Source organism: Vanessa tameamea, chromosome 6, assembly GCF_037043105.1.
Source record: "Vanessa tameamea isolate UH-Manoa-2023 chromosome 6, ilVanTame1 primary haplotype, whole genome shotgun sequence".
Taxonomy (NCBI): Eukaryota; Metazoa; Arthropoda; class Insecta; order Lepidoptera; family Nymphalidae; genus Vanessa; species Vanessa tameamea.
The window spans coordinates 12658677-12671517 of record NC_087314.1 but is presented as its reverse complement, the minus strand read 5'-3'; positions in this window follow the sequence as shown (position 1 = coordinate 12671517).

Genomic DNA, 12841 nt, shown 5'->3' with positions numbered 1-12841 from the left:
GGGCAAGTACGTGACGGTCCCGGTTAAGTGGATATAATTTTTTTCGGAATGTAACATGGTCAAGACCTTATCTTATAAGGAACATGAATATTCGTTTTTAGAGACAGAAATCACAGTAATATAGGTAACACATTTTTTTTCAGTTTCACGCCTTGTTAATCCGATTATAATATAATCTAATATTTGTATTATAACCAAATAGCCTTAAATTATTGGGAAGCCGTTTTATAAGTATAATAATTGAAGAATATAAACTCATCAGTACATTTTGTTTTACGAGATCTTATAAAAATTACTTAAATTTTGTAACGTCCTCAGGCACGGTGGAGTGACGATTTGCACAAGACGGCTGACAGGATCTGGATGCAAGTTGCCGAAGAAAGACCACAGTGGCGTGCATTTGGAGAGGCCTATGTCCAGGAGTGAACGAATGTGGGTTGATGATGATGACGATGATGTAAATTTGAGTAATTTTTATGCGATCGTCTGTCGCACTTATTTCTGTCATACAAAAACTATTAGATATTGATCATCTGATTAGATTATGATCTCGTATCAAGATGAACTATTTTCATAATTGTGATAATGTACACAATTAAGATTAACAAATTCGTTGCTACGATTGATATTATTGGTCATTCTGTTTAAATAAAAATTATTAAAAATAATAAGAGAAGAAAATTTTACGTTAAACCATTTTAATATTTTCTATTGAAATTAAATTTGTTTAAATGAATTTAACATTACGCTATGATATAAATATAAAATAATTACGTTCTTAATATACCACGTTTATATTAAATTGTAACAAATGATCCGTATGTCCTCACACAATATTGGTGACACGCGTTCATTATTAACTTTAAAAAACCAACAAAATATTTTAATCAAATCTAACAATCTAACGTTGCGTGAATTGCGTGTTTATTATGTTATTATATTATATATATTGTTATATTTGTTATGTATATGTATTATTATTATGTACTTGTGTGAGTTAACGCGAGACAGTTCATTAAAAAATATAGTATATACACGTTTTACGCAGAGCATACTGGATCATTTATATACAGTTGCAATGTCGGCATGATTTTTCTCTTGAACCAAATATTCTGTAAATAATATTATACTTTGATATTTGATAAATTTTACTAAATTGTGGATACAGTTCAATTACAATCTATTCTATTTCCGAATAGCGATCAATATTAGGCGTTTAAATGTAATTATAGGCTCGAAGCAGACTCAGACGGATAGAAGCGATTTGGATGGGATTATTAGATATAGGTAGATGTCTTGCATAGATAGCAAACTAAAGATTATATTCTCAAATTACTTGAACATCTATATAAACTTTGCCATTGCTCTGTATTACCTAAATCCTAATAATTTATCAAAACAAGTCCATGGTACATATCCTTAAGAAAATTCTGTACCAATTTTTTCACATCTTTTCCGTATATTTCACAAGTTGTAAGCATTTGTTTCCTTAGTTAAATAAATCATAATATTTCCAGCCGAGGCTTGTCCCGTGGGATTATCGCTGATGTTTTATTTGACGTCTGGGCGTTTTTTATTTCGCTCACGAACACGCTAAATATAAGATTGTTTATAAACCGATCTTTTATTTTTATTTATCCAATGTTTTTGTCTTTTATACTTTATAAATGTCACACTTTTGTAATTTCGACTTGACAGCTTAGTTAGAAATGGGATGCCAGAAGTCCGGTTGAAATGAAAATGGATTTTCTTTAAATTATACTTTGACATTTATCATTAACTCAAGAATGTAATTATAATTGAGTTTATTTTTATACTTAGTTTGTATTTGGCGCTTTTTTATCAATTATTTGGCGACATTAAATACAGATTTTATTTAGCAGTCAATAAATATTGGTACAGGGGCAGACTTCTGAGAAGGAGTCTCTTCTCTGGAGGTAGGTATTCCATCACGCTGCCCTGTTTTGGCTTCGACGATAGAATTTTTATAGGACTGAGATAGAAGTAAACTGGTTATTTATGTTGGTGGATCGTTATCATTGGAGCAAACAACACCGAGAGTGGAAACAGTTGTTAGTAAGCGTTGGAGAGCAGGCGTAGGGTGTCCTCCACCCTAGCGAACCAATGTACTGAAGAAGATGGTAATTCTTGTATGTATTATGGATTTTGGGACAGGCTTTTGATAACAGTATAAGTACGTGTTATCACCGTGTAGTTAAATTTCAGAAAAATAATAATATTCCTGACAAGATTATTACATTGAAACCTAATAAGCATACTTTAATACGAAAAATAATAAAAAATACGTAAAAAAAGGTTTTAATCGCGGTGTAATCTTGAATAATTATTGTAAGCGCATTATAACGCTTGACTTGGTGTAACAACAAAACCTTTATAAAACACTCGGAATTTATAATAAAATGAATAAAAGCTGATATTTTTACATCATAATGTTTTACCAGTTGTTTTATTGAGTATACTATAGTGGTTTTTAACTTTAGCAGATACGTCGACCTAAATATAACTCAATTAAAAAAAATTAACTGACTTAAAAATGCCAGACATTGCATTAAACAGAAGTTAACTTAAAATAGGGATTTTTTAAAAGTACTTTATAATAATACATATATGAAAAAAAATTATAGTGAACTTTGTATCATCCAAATCGGTCTAGATGTTTTCTAGGAAATATATACAAAGCATACACGTACCAGATAAACCTGAAAAAAGTGGTATCAATATAATATATTTTTTAGAACCCAGGATTATTATATTTAAAATGATTTTTCATATTAACAACTTCAGTTATATTAGGGAGCATTGCTATACTAAAACTGTATGACGCTTTATAGGTGTTTTTATTTTATATTATTAATATTTGGAACATTATATCCTTAAATTTAATGTGTAGATTACAATTAATATTATAATATAGAATATTTCATTCATTATTCCTAACTAAATCCTGGTTCTTTTTCAAAGTTTTTTTCTTTATTCTATTCTCAATTTAAACAAAATCTCCAGAAACCTTGGACCACGTAAAATATTAATATCATTAATCTTGGCTCTCCATGAGCCTGTAGCTGTCCCGCCAAATGATCGTTTTACGAGCACAACATAGAAAGGTACAAGGAAAAAATTTATTATGACTCAATACTCTAAATATTGCAAGCGATTATCACCTCTTGTGCTCAACACTTTCGGGTCAAAATTCTGCTTCATATTCTTTATCATGTGATATATTTTTAGTGAGGCTGTTTTCATACTCTGACTCGAGTCTCGCATGTACCTTATAATTAACACTTGATCACTTTGCGCACTTTGATTCAAGTATATCTTATGTTTATAATGGAAGAGTCGGCCGTTTTGGATCGAGCATAATAATTAGCACGTAGTTGTTTATTATTGAATTTTATATATGTATATATCAACTGGTTTTACTGAAATACCGTGTCATTAATATTTTACAGAAGATTTTTTGAAAACACATCTGCAAAACAGATTTAGCTATGTAAAATTTAAATATGAGATCTTCGTCTCGATCTCGGATAAAGATCTCATATTTGACGGGAAAAACTCGTGAGAAAACCTACACGTATCGGATGATCTTGTACCACCTATGACAACCAAAACGCACTATATCAACATGGTAGTGCCTCTCACTTTGTCAATTGTTTTATCGCCAAATATCAATGTTTTAAGGCTCTTTAGGAACACTGATGAAGAAATGCATAATTGGCAACCTGAAATGCCGATCCATAGTAGAGATGATCTGATAATAAACAGATTGGCTGAATATCATCGACTTGAAAAGTAATTCAGAATCTCAAGAGTCAAATAAAACCCCTTCAAGGTCACATTCCGAATGCCCATCTGGAATATACGACTTCTTTACAGACAGACATTTATATTGCTTATGAATACCATGTACCGTATATGTAATAAATAAGAAGAATAATAATAATTAATTCTCAAAAATAAAATCGTGTAGCTGCACAGTAATGAAAATATACAGGATAAATAAATAAAATAAAGGCATGTCTATGCTGATACAAATATAACATTAAAAAACAAAAATGCAGTACAAAGGACCTAAGATAGATGATTCCAGTGTACAATGGCACACATTTTCAGTATCAATGTCTATGTGATAAGGTGACCATTTAAAGTGATCCCAGCCAATTTATTCGTTCTGTGTTACTGGTATAAACTATTGAAAAACCCTTAAAAATTATTGATTACAATACTTTCGTACCGTATACCGAATAAAACTATATTAAACATATCTATTACATATAATAAAATTGGAGTGTCTGTTTGTAATATTACAACAACCGCTTTTTCTAAATGCATATGTATGTATACACGGTACATATACCAAAATAACATTTTTTTTTAAATTTTTGTCTGTCTGTCTTTTTGTTCCGGCTAATCTCTGGAACGGTTGGACCGATATTGACGGGACTTTAACTGGCAGATATTTGATGTAATAAGGAGTAACTTAGGCTACAACAATAACTTTTTTGTTAAATTCAAACGCGTACGAAGTTGCCAGCACAGCCACTTTCATATAAAACCTTTTTTTTTAAATAAATTTAATGTAGACGTAGTAAAGTAAAGCAGTCATTAAATCCCACTTCAGGGCTAAGGCCTCCCCCTTTTTTTAACAAAAGAAGACAAACTTTACTTAATGATGTAAAAAATTACTCAAAAACAAACTCAAGTGTAAAAACATCAAGTGTTGAAAGTAAAACTAAATAAAACAAAACTGTTATCAAATACTAGTAGTAATACATTTCATTATTTAGTTCTAAGCATTTTACAGATTTGACGCCCAAAGTTAGACTCGCTTGACTTACAACTACAATCTGATCGTAAAATAGTTCAAACAAAACACAAAAGGAATACGATTTTAGTATTGTAAATTGCAGAATTATCTCATTGTGAAAATTTATCTAATTTAATTCAATTGGAAAACAATTTAAATAATTAAAAAACTGTTCAAAACAAATTGAATTTAATAAATTTACATGAAATAGGCACTTGCAACAATTATTTAGTTTTTTTTATTCCGAAGTTCTGTAGTCTATCTCTTGGCTGGGCTTCTTCCGTAGCCTAAATTTAAAAATATTGACTTTAGTAATAATACATTTAGATAAATTATATATTACCTATTAAAAATAGTTAATCATAAAATAAAGTACAATTATGTTAACACAAAATATAATTTACTATTAAAACATTTAGAACAATTATTCGCAAAAGTAAACGTAGCTCTTCTTAGTCTCATATTCCATGCAAATTGAAGAAACAAATAGCCAATAATAATAATCCATTTACAGTAGTTACCGTTCAACCATCAACAGCAGTCACGGGCGAACATGCAAATGTCACTCCGATGTCGCTAGCGGAAAAATCCTGTGCTAAAGATCATTCAACGTTAAAACTGAGCTGGTGTAATGTAGTGTAGGAGCCAGTAGGCGTGGTAGATGCAAAATTGCACGGCCCGAGGCGCTAGACAAATGGTGTTCGTGAGTCGACCGCACCGGTAGCACACGACGCGAGCCGCAGGCTTGTGTTTATTATTCAAACCTCCGACGAAATATGTCGCTCTGGTCTTTTGAAAGTTTAACAGGAGATTCCACATTGTCTTCTACGTTTCGCGTAAATCTTTGATAAGGTTAAGTGTTAAGGCGACCTATATCCTTCGGTAAATGTAAATTGCAGATGAATTTTTTAGACAACTCGAAAAGGGTTGGAATACTATAAAGTAAATTAATCATTTGACCTTGAACTTTATAAATATACTTAATGACTGAGGAAAATGCCTTTTCTAAAGTTAAAATTATTTTGTTAGAATGATGCTTGCATCGTACGTAAATCGTATTATTACTTCTTGAGTTATTTTAATTATCGACTGTAAAATATTGTAAATATAAATCAGTTTATATACCTAACCCATTAATATACGTTCGATCATCTCAGCAATAAGTTTGGCAAATTCAAAAGCATAAGTTTTGCCTTAATACTAGAATGTTCGCTCAACATTTTCATTGTCATATGTGATAAATTGTTAATACGCTGAAAATTGTTCGTAGTTTATGTATATTTAACACATATGTCGCAACTACACCCGTAGCTACAATTACACACACATTTACATCTTTATTATACATTGATCTATGAACATTTCTTTCTCTTAGTAACCTTGAATTATCGATATAGTATCGATTACTAATAAAACCGCCTCCGATGATAGCGCCGTCAAAAGACACTAACTCAGTTTATTAGTCAGTAATATAAAACCACAATACGTTCGTGTTAATTTAATTCACTCCTCCCTATATATTTTGGAAAATTGATGTTTGCCATCTGTCTATCTTCTTTCTATTTGAGAAAATTAAACAAAAAAGGAAACGATTACAGTGATATCAATTATTTTTGGGATTCATACCAATTTTTTTCAAATTCAGTTCCATTTTGGCCTTGCACTAGCAACAGACAGACAGAAATACAGAGATAGTTACTTTCGTATTTATAATATTAGTATAGATATTAAATAAATACCGGATGTACGTATACATACATACAAGCCTACCATATTTAACAAAAAACGAAAGTGCTCCAAAAGGTGCACATTTTTTGCGCCACTGCGGTGTACCACGCAAAAAAGTGTGATAAATAAATATAAACCTGACCACTCGACGACGATACTTTTTACGAATCCAACTCACAATTCTATAAGTTATTTTTATCTTGAGTATTTTTTGCGGAACTTTAAAATTTTAGTGTATACGGAAAGCATAACCGTTACGAAAGATTACTCTTTAACAAAAGGACGTAACGTAAAAAACCCTCGAAGGGCCTAATGGAATCTTTAGACACGATATTATCAGCGAAGTCACGTAAAATATTAGTTATTCCGAAATAGGGAAAATTTTCGCCGAGTTTCACTGAAACCGGAGATATTATTCGAGTTGCAAGTAATTAAAGCAAAATCGTCTGTTGACCGACAAACTTCCACGGCCTAAGCGATTTCGGATTGCTCGTCTGTTTCGTCAATATTATGACTTTCAGTTTGAGTTACTGCCAGTATTGGATGTAAATTCAAATCTTGAAGCTATTCAAGCGTTTCTTATGCTGTAACTTTGATTGTTACATTATTTACTCTCTTCGGTATTGCAGTATATCACATTATTTATATATTGCAGTATATTGAAATCCAGTATATCACAATCCTGTGCAAACTGAAGAATAAATACTTAGAACTTAAGCCATAAAGTAATTGAATTGTTCCTACGTGTAACATCATCCAATGGACGCCGAATACGAGATAAACTGTATAATTACAAAATTACTTTGACAAAATTCAAATGTCAAATTTACGTACGTATCATCTGCGTTTTCTATCCACTGAACCTTCGTCATCATCATTGTCTCATTATAATCGAACAAAATTAATAACATTTTACTAGAATAAAATAAGTAATAATATTTTGATATTAGTGTTGTGCAAATTTACAACAATCCTAATAATTCACTTTAAAATTGCACACAATTTGAACTAGAAAGCACTACCGTTTCAAGTCATGATAAAAGAACATGCAAAGATTTCTCCATGTTTAAGCTGCATTGGCCGTAGGGAGAGTCAGCACCGGAATTTCATGCTCTCAGGATTATTGTCAACGTCACTTGTGAATATGTTGGAAATGATTAATATAAGTTTTGACTGGTCTAATAATGAGAGACGTCAAAAGGAAGCAATACTACCATAATATTTGACATTGTACCAATATTAGTGATGAGTTTTATTAACAATATATATCTAAAATGGACAAACTTACCACACATAATACAAGTACAATATCACTAATTATGGAAACTATCTAGTGGCTAAACTCTGCAGCCTTATTTAGAGCTCTCGGGATCAAATATCGAGGCAAGCTGATATTAAGTTAATGGATTAGCATCCTGGATCTAAGAATTTTGTAGAGTTACACTCACGTGAAATGAGTCTCAGAAAGCACTTCAGGTGACTGACCTGATCAGATAGATCAGATAGCCGTTCTATCACAATAGAACAGTGGAGGAATAAATAATCCTTGAGCACGCTGTTGCTGTCTGAAATATGCCTGTCCTACGAAGGAGACTCGTCCTCAAGATTACTGTTACTAAATATAGAAGAGAGATTTCAACAAATATAATTATTTAATTTTTATACAAAATCTATTAATTTAAGTATCGGTTGAAATATTAGTTATTTTCATTTATAAACAAACACTAAGAAAACAGATTGCAACCTTTAGACACCAAATAAATTAATTTCGAAGTGTATTAATGTAATCGTGAGATCTCTATTAAACAAATAATATCAATTGGTAAAAGACCTACTTACGATACGAATGCGGACGCTTTCTCGGGCCCCTAACTAATATTTTAATTTATTAGACATTTCAATGGCGTTGCATCACCTACAGTCACGATTTGATGCTTCTTGACCGTTAACTGTTTGTGATTCTGTCAGATACCTTTCAAATGGAATCACTAGCTATCCGTGTTAAAGAAAAAGTTAACGCCCTTTTTCTTTTTGGACCACCATAAGATTAGATACAAAAAACGAATGATGCAAAAACGTCTTTAGATTACGGATGTTTCTCGGGTAGCGTTACTATATATATACAATGTTGTGTTTCTCAAAATGAAAGTAATTATATTATATTATATTTATGATATAAAAATGATTTTATATCAAATTTCTATAAAACTATCATGAAAATCAGTTAGTTATTAAATGAATAAAATTTATTTATTTTTATTGAATATTCCATCTATGTCACTTTTACATTACTGAGTACTAAATGTGCCGAGACGGCCCAGTGGTTAGAACACGTGAATCTTAACCGATGAATGCGGGTTCAAACTCGGGCAAGCGCCACTGAATTTTCATGTGCTTACTTTATGTTTATATTTAATCTCGTATTCAGCGGTGAAGGAAAATATCGTGAGAAAACCTGCATGTGTCTAATTTCAACAAAATTCTGCCACATGTGTATCCACCGACCCACATTGAAGCAGCGTGGTGGAATAAGGTCCAAACCTTCTACTCAAAGGAGGCAGTAGGAAATTTATAGCCTGTTACTTTACTACATTCCTGAGCACTAAGTGATCATGTACAGTAATAAGACAAGGAATTCTTCTCCTAAGCCGTATCTTTGATTAGTAGTAGTCAGTAGTCCCACATTCACAGACCACTTAAATATTTTTATTATTTCGCAAAGAGAACGAAATGTCAGACAACAAGTCTATAAATAACATATATGAATTGAAGGCTTCAAAGCAATAGCCCTGCCCACAGCAATAAAATTCTGCAGGACATGTTCGCAATTCTTTCAGCTCGGCAAATTGGTTATAACGTGGGTACAATGCATTGAGCGTGAAGAAATTCTTGATAGCAGTGCACCGACACGCGACGGCGGATGAGTAAAGGTGGAACACTTCGTGCATAACAATAGAGTAGATTCCGGCAATGACTTCGTCCAGGGAAATATCTAAATACATTGTAATTTAGAAAGGGATATAATGAACGGAAAAGTCGATTGATTCTTTCTAATATCAAATCTCCACAGATGTGTAAGAGGATTTGGGGTATCTTTTCTTTTTTTTTTTTTATTTAGGTTTCCTGTGCCTGTATATTTATTTTTCAGGTAGCATCATTTAATTTATGGAGTACTGATAGGGATTGGACTCTAATCTTGTTTTGTTAACTGTAATTATATATCTTTTGATATATTGTTAATTAGGATTTTTTTTTATTATCCTAGTGTCGCAGTTAGTCATTTTATTTTCTAACTTACTTTCGGGTTAAAGTAAAGAGTAATTTATAAACTGTATTTTTGATTTCCATTTGAGAAGAATCGGAAAAATATTTTTTATTTTATTTTATTTGTTTATAACCTTTAGATATACATACTTTTAAGAAGCTTTCGTTCATAGTATGAATGATGACTAACACTAAATGTCTAATTCAATTGAACTGTTTATTTGTTTTAGACTCAATACTTCAACAAGAGATTCGTTCGTCATACTGTTATAAAAATATAAACACCCTAAATTAAAAAAAAAATATCATTAACGATTTGGAAACTCTTTTTTATGATCAAAATAATAATATCAGATAAATAATATTGCACTTGATAAAAATAAAACATCTGGTTTATTTAAATAGAGTTGTCTCATTAAAACGAGTAAACGCAGTCCAGATACCATCTACCAAGCGCAGTGGTCAGAGGCAATCAGAAGGGCGGTTAGAGCCTACAATTTGTATAGATTAATTAGCATGGCGGGATTAAAGAAGCTAAGGAAAGCAATCAACGAGGAGCCTTTTAATTATCTCCGAATATTTTGCAGCGAAAAAAGACAAGTAAATCAGGACTCTCGAACAACACCCAATTTAGCTACGAAATTACTAATTTTTTATGAAATCTCATCAAATGCCCTGTTATTTTGTTGTGATTAAAATTTGCATAATTATTTGAAATTCGCGGTAGCATTTTATTTATGTAAATATGTTTGAAACAAATTGTTTCCGTTGTAATAGTGTGCTTATTACTCTATGGACTCAATTTTTTACATGAAATAACTAATAGAATATCATAATTCCAAAAAGCCTGTACGTACAAAAATGTTTCTACTAATAAGGGACAGATACGGAAACAGATGTATCGTTAAAAATATATAACCTATTTAGTGACTGTAATTTAATTTTTACACGCTTCCTATTGGTTTATTATATATGTTAATTATAATCAACTTTTAATTATAGTCCCATTAATTTGAAACTTTATAAGTACATAATATATATAACACTAGCATAAAATAGTTTGGCGACTAATAATTTTTGACCTATATCTTGTATATACTGTTAATAAAATAAATTAATAAATTAAATAAAAGTACAATTGATTATATTCATAATTATTAATCTGATCTGGTGATGACTAGATATATAGTAGAATTTAAATGGCTACTAATAAACCTCTCGAGTTTCGGCTCATTTGATTTTATGTACACAAGATCATTACATTAATTACACTGTCAAGAATTTGTATGTATTTAAGTTCTTTTAACTATAATTTATATAATATGTGTATGTGTGTGTGAATATCAAAAAATAAGTGTAAAAGATTTCATTTATCTTACAATTAAATCATAAAGAGAAAGTTTGTACTCGAGATAAAAATATAAATTATTTCACCTCATAACCATAATTATGAAGACGTCGCCACATGAATATTAAATAAAACGCAATTATCATTCCATTACAAGAACCGAGAATTTTAATTGATTAAATTATGACATATCGATTACATCACAGATATGTTTATCTGTTCAAGGAATCGATGGTGACAGACGGACATCTTAAACACTTATAAGGAAAGCGAGTTTAAAGAAAAAGTAGAGGTGTTCGAATAAAAAAAAAGTTCGAATTTCGCGAATAATTCAGTGTTTTTTTTAATTGTATTGTATTGTACATGATACAACTCAAATGAAGATTTCTTAATTGACGTACGAAATACAAGTGAAACTTCTAATAAGGAACAATTAAAAAGTTAATAAAAAAATTTAAAAAGATAAAAATGTTCTATAGTTTAATTACAAAATGTAACAAATCTGAGTTATTGTCTAACATTAAGTTTCAAACTATTCCAAGAATAAATGTATTAGTATAATGGTGACAGAATTTCTATATTGTATTCAATACAAGTTTAAGTTTAAGCTTGTGTTTACAATCTTGAACAGATTTTATATATTCGATTCGATACGATACTTATGTGGAAAATTTATTAAAATATGTATAAATGAGCAGACATTTTACTGATAAAACATACCAATAAAAATAGTGGCACGGTAAACGCCTTGACCAGATAAACATATGTTAAAAAAACATCAAAGGAATCTCATCATATAAAATATCACTTGTTAAATTCTTATCAGTAGTAATTATGAAATTTAAATACAAGACTGTAGGTGATAAATTCCTTGAGGCTACAAACGAGATTGCGATCTCAACGGGTGTACGCATATGGCCTGCAGTTGAAAAAGAACCGGCTGTTAAAATAATAAGTAAGATAGTCAAGATGAACCAAAAAAACACCACCCGGAGCTTACAAAAAGCGAGTCAAAGGGGTAAAGTTGTTACCGATAAAATTCGCTCGCTGGTATTTTTGTTACAATTTATTTTAAGCAGAAATACCACACTTTATTGAAACAAGGCGAAAACTGTGACGAATATATCAGGATATAACTAGTAATATATCGAAATCGACGGCCAATATACCGCTTGGCTAGAATACGTGAACCATAGCCAAAGATTGCGAGTTAAAACCTGAACAGGCACCACTGCGTTTCCATGTTCTAAATTTGTATTTATAATGCATCTAATAAGTATCACTATCAGATGCATGAAAATATATACTAATTAAGATGAAAATGTGCAAAATGGTGTAAAAAGGATTTGGAGTAAACATAATAAACTTTATTTGATAAAATGTATTCGTTAACATTTCGATAAATCAAGCCGCAGTTAAGTAGCGTGACGGAAAAAGCTCCAAACCATCTTCTAAGGATAAGATGACGCCTTAACGCAGCTGTGAGAGTTTTACAGGCTATGTATTATCAAATTAACTATTTGTGATTAAACTTTTTTATGATTTAGGTAGGTGGACGGATAAATAAGCCACATGATGGTAAGATACTGGCCGTAGATATGGGCGTTGTAAGAAAAGCGAGCTAACTATGGGCGCCACCAATGCCCGAAATGCATTAGCGATATGTCCCTTGT